General features: G+C 34.0%; 1 non-coding gene across 1 annotated transcript; it reads left to right on the top strand.

Annotated features, from left to right (window-relative positions):
- The first annotated feature begins 422 nt into the window (after positions 1-422).
- On the top strand, positions 423-491 carry TRNAV-UAC (transfer RNA valine (anticodon UAC)). The gene has a single exon. It is a non-coding gene; the product is annotated as a tRNA-Val (tRNA).
- Positions 492-5318: the final 4827 nt, after the last annotated feature.

Below are 5318 nucleotides of genomic sequence, written 5' to 3'. Positions count from 1 at the left end.
TTAATTTCCTATTTTCTTTCTTTTCTAAGTAAATAGAGTGTATTAAGTAAAATAATGTAAATTGCTGCTTGCTAATTTCATTCTTGCATCTATTTAAAAATATTTTAAAATTTATGTAATCTACTATTTCAGGTTACTTTCACCATTTAAAAATATCTTCTTATGATACTGTATTTCTTCATGATGCACATATAAAAGGTAAAAACAGCAAGGACTGAAAAAAATCTTCATTGTAAAAGAAAGCAAACCTAAAACCCTCAAAATCTCATCAAACTTAAAAGCAGACTACCAGTAGCTTTCTCTTTTCCCCCCAGAACTGTTGGCAATTTATAAAATGAAAATTTTAAAAAATTCTCATTATCATATCATTTCCTAGGTGTAAAAGTAGATGAAATTGTTTAAGATATAAATTGTAAAAAGAAGGATAGTGTAGTGGTTATCACATCTGCTTTACATGCTGAAGGTCCTGGGTTCAAGCCCCAGTGGAACCAGTACCAGGAAATCTTTGGGAGGTTGGGCTAGATGATTGCCAGCAGTCCCTTCCAACCTTACTGATCCTGTGACTCTGGGAAAGACTAAGGTTTAATAACAACGTTTAAGAAGCCAGGTTCATTTATTTATATAAAAATTTGTGTGTTCTTTTGTTCTCACTCAGAACCATCCATATTAGGTTTAGGGCTGAACATTAGGGGAAAAAAAAAAAAAAAAAAAAAGGAGAGAGAGAGAGGTGCCCTATCCACCATATTAAATATGTAAATAAACAATCAAAAAATTAATTTGATTTGTCAATTTGTCAATTTGTCCTTAGAGCATCTGGAAAGCCAGCCAGGTTCCCAGTACCTGAATGTACATAGATTTAGAATTTTAATTTCAGGTCTCCATTTTTAGAAATATAGTGGAATTAAAGGTCATGGATAGCTATTTTGTAAGATATGGGGGCTCATTTTTCAGTCATAAAAAGGTTAATTAAATTTTAAAAGCTCTGGATATTATGGTTTTAACATGAGTGAACTTTGAAAAATGATACAGTGAGTAATATTATTTGTTAGAAACATTAAGAAAAAATAAATATACCTATATTTTATGCCTTCAAAGAAGGGCATATGTAACTTCTTTAATAACTCTCTGCTACAAGTCTTTTAAGTCTTGGCATTTCCTCCTTGGTTATTTTTTTCTCCACTACCTCATTTTCTCCTATGGATTTTCTGTTTGCTCTTCTGAACTCTGTTCTTCCTCTTTGTGCTCACTTTCCTGCACTTCCTCATATTTTTGTTTCCCATTCTAGTCTAATTATCTACCTTTTCCGTTGCCCTTGATTTTGTCATACTCTGCTCTGCCTTCAGTTCTTGTTTATGTTCTCTTTCACTTCTCTACTCTTACAATTCTTCATTCTTTCAATTTTCTCTTTTTTCATCCAGTCTCATATTTTTTTCTATTTACGTATTCTTGTTTTTTCCTGTTTTCCTGCATTACCTGTACTTAGCCCCTGTATAGAATCTTATTAAAGGTTTTCTTATGTGTCCCCTTCGTGCTCTGCTTTGGAAGAAGTCACTGTAAACACTGCGGAGATCATGAATAGCAATTTTCGTTGCACTCCCATCATATTTTTAAGAAGTAATCCCAGCATGCCCGTTTCTCATGCATAGTTATGTGTGTCTTCATTCAAGATACACACATGATTATATGGCGCTCTCTGTGGTGCTGTTGCATTTCTATGGTAGCATTGTATATATACCATTTGGGCGCAATGAAGATTCTGGCAAGTGACCCCGTTATGTGAACAAAATGCCTCCAATATACAGAGTACTTTGAAGAAAACTTAGTAGCAATCAGTCCTCCATTTAGTCCATACACTGCAGGAACAGCATTATTATTATTATTTTTCACAATCTACTCAAATATGGTCCAAAAATAGAATAAAAACATTATGCATTTTTTCTTTCTAACTTTTAAAAATATTTTTGTTCTCAGAAAAGTTCTTGGATGACAGCAGTTCTGTTCTGTGCTTGCCAGGGAAATATTTTCTTATGTCTCATGTTAATAAAGCAAGGCTTCCACCTGGAAGGAAGACTGTGACCTTACAGAGAAGACCAGAACTCCAGAGTTCTGGTCTGTGTTCCAGACTCTCATTCAGATTTTAAAAGATTTTAAAAGTTCAGCCATAACTACACCAGAATACCACAATGAGAGAGTGAAATGTGTTTGGTTTATGACATTGGTAGAAATGTTTTTTTACATGCAGCTTCAGCAATGCTTGGCATAGGAAAAGATTGATTATTTCAAATTATTGAGGCTGGATGAAACTTGCTGCAAAAATCACCAAAGCAAAATCATGAATGACCTTATTCTTAGAAATCTTAGAATTCTTAGATTTCCTTGAGAAAATTAGGAATAAAATAGGGACAAATTCGAGTGACAAACTTTTCCTGGTACAGATATGGTCATTAAAATAATTTTATTTGGAAAAAGTTAAAAAAATCTTAAAAAAAAATTCTTAAAAAAATCTTTAATGGGGTAAGAGGGAAGTCCTGCTTTCTAGACTACACTCTAACTTTGGGATCAAGTGCTGCCTGGTGAGTTCCTGCCTTGCAGTTCAAGCATTGTAGGTAATATGCAGTGAATGTGGATTTTTCATTCCCCATAAAAATTTTTTACCTAATCCATGAACTTCTACTTTTAGTGTCTAGCCTATTTTTATGATACATTTGATAACATTTTTGATATATGTGAAGTGCTCTGAGTTCACTAAGAGGTTGCTTATTGAAAAATACTTAGCTTCTGAGGAGCTGCCTCATTTCTGAATCTTGATTATTAGAAATAGACACCTGAATATTCAGGTTGTGTTAGTGCAGGGAATATTGATCTGCATAAGGAAGGCTTATTAAGTTTCAGATAGTTTCCATGTTAGTGAAGCACTGATTAGGACTTTAGGATCTAAGTCATTAATGTAGTGCCTCACGTATCTTTTGGACTTTAGTGTTGTTTGAAATCTGATCCTGGGACTCCTTCAGACTAGACAGCTCATTAACTGTCCCGAAAAAACACTAAAATTACAAAAATATTTTAAAAATAGAATACAAAGTTCAGCATTTAATTTCTTCCAGTGAAAACAATTGTGGTAAAATTTTTAGTTTTAAGTATATAAGAAATACATGTCAGGAAGTTATAATGTCTTTGATTATTCTTGCCTTTCGCATTCATTTTCATTAAGATCATTAGAAATATTTTAACTGATGGTTTGTGTTTAATAACTCAATATTTCAGGTACTTCTGTAAAACTCAATCATAAAGCTGACCATCTTTCTTTGGTCTAGGAAAGGACCTAAACAAAATACATCAAATTATAAGTTCAAAAGCTCCTGACTTCACATTTTCTTCTGAAAATGCTCTGAGATCTTACACCCTGAAGTAACTGTTCTGCATTGAGGATACCATGCCTGCATCTTCTAGCAAGCTTTGCTTTCTTCAATAATAAGAAATATTTCTATCTGGCCCTTCTCTTATCTGGAGTAGGTGCTTATTGCTTCTGTGTATAAACCATATCATGAGGTTCAGGAAGGCAATTAAGAATATAAAATCTTGTATTTTAAAAAGTAATTGTTAGGAAACAGACACTTGATCTACAGCTGTCATTATTTCTGATTTTTTTTGTGTGCCAAATGAAGGAAGGAGAACTTGGACTAAAGCTATATTTCATAGCCTAACTAGACAGAAAACTGTAGAAAAAAGAACAAACACCGTCTTTTATTCTTCATGCTACTATCATATATTCTTCTATCATTTTGTAAAATATAAGTGCTTTTAAAATAAAAGATTCTTAGAAAAACCTTCTTTCTACCTTACAAAGCAGTGTTGATATTAAATATTGTAAGAAACTAGCATTTATTTCTATTCTTTCTTTTATTAACATACCATTTCCCCATATTATCTTTTTTTCCCTCCCTTTCTCCATCTCTTTTTTAAAATTCTGTTCAGAAATTCAGTGTCATTTGAACCATACTATCCTGTGGAAGCTAGCAACCTGGCTGTTATCTCTTCTCCATTTTTCAAGCTACTTCTCCATTTTTTAAGCTAGAAAGTGTCATACACTTTCCTTATAATTTTATTTTATCTCTACCTATCACAGTCTTCCCAATCTATAACGTTTATGTGTTTTAAAGGCAATCTTATCTTCCTGATGTGACAGGAGAAAATGTTGGTTTTTTTCCCCCTCACTGGATGGAATATTTTTGCGTAATCATGCTTAAATTCAAGAATGGGTTGGACCTGACCATACTGTAAGATGCATCTAGATGGTCGGTCTTTCGGTCTAAAGAAATAGATATAATAAACATTATATCTTTCCAGATGTCCTATTTATGGGGTAGTTCTCCCAATGATTAAGAAGTTTCTTCAGTCAAAGTTAAGCGTAGGAATGTCTTTCACATGTGCCCAAACTCACCTACAGATAATGGATACTGAATTGTGTCAGACACTAATCTCTTAAGAAACCTGGATGAAAAGTCAAACAATTCAGTGGAGTATACAAGAATAGTCATGAGAAGCTATTCCATATCCACAGCGATATCAAATAAAGCAATGGTAATGAAAATGGAGATATGTATGGGATCTTTGACAATGGAATTAATGAATAACAAATTTACTGACTCCTGTTGGATTGCATTCAGCTTAATATAGAAGGACTACTGAAACAGTATTGATTTTTGAAAAAAGGCTTACCACTACAATTAATGTGTTTGTGACCATATCCAAATACCCTGTGTATTACTTGAACTGCTATTGTGCAGAAAGCAGAATAATTGTGAAGAGCAGTGGAGCATATTTCAGGTCAGAGAGTCTTGCACTCTGGTGGCAGCACTACAACTGTGTTTCCACTTAAGGTGAGTCAAAATGAAAAGGAATAGGTAGCTTCATCAAAGTCTTGTGCCATTCCTGCACTAGCCCAGTTTGGACCTGACTGGACCAACAGATCATTCTGTCTGCCCATAGGTATGACTTACTCAGGTTGCCTGACTTGGGTGAAAATAGCAATGAACACAAGACAAGCTTGGCTTAAACTCTGGAGTAAGCATGGCAAATGGCTTTCTTTAAACATGAAAACATCAATCTCCACAAGAAGCTGATGATTCAATGCATCCAAGGCAAGAAATTAATCTTAACCTGTGTTATGATTTTAATCAGAGCAAGCTCTGGCTAGACATATGCCACACAGCTGAAATTTGAGCAATTATAGATGCCTTGTCTCATCCATCAGACCTGCTGGGAAGGCTTTCATAAATCTTCTTTTGCTGCTTGTCCATTGGTGTGATAAATAGGCA

Source organism: Rhea pennata, chromosome 1, assembly GCF_028389875.1.
Source record: "Rhea pennata isolate bPtePen1 chromosome 1, bPtePen1.pri, whole genome shotgun sequence".
In the NCBI taxonomy this organism is placed as follows: domain Eukaryota; kingdom Metazoa; phylum Chordata; class Aves; order Rheiformes; family Rheidae; genus Rhea; species Rhea pennata.
The sequence above is the reverse complement of the archived record's forward strand: the minus strand, read 5'-3'. Positions and strand labels throughout refer to the sequence as shown.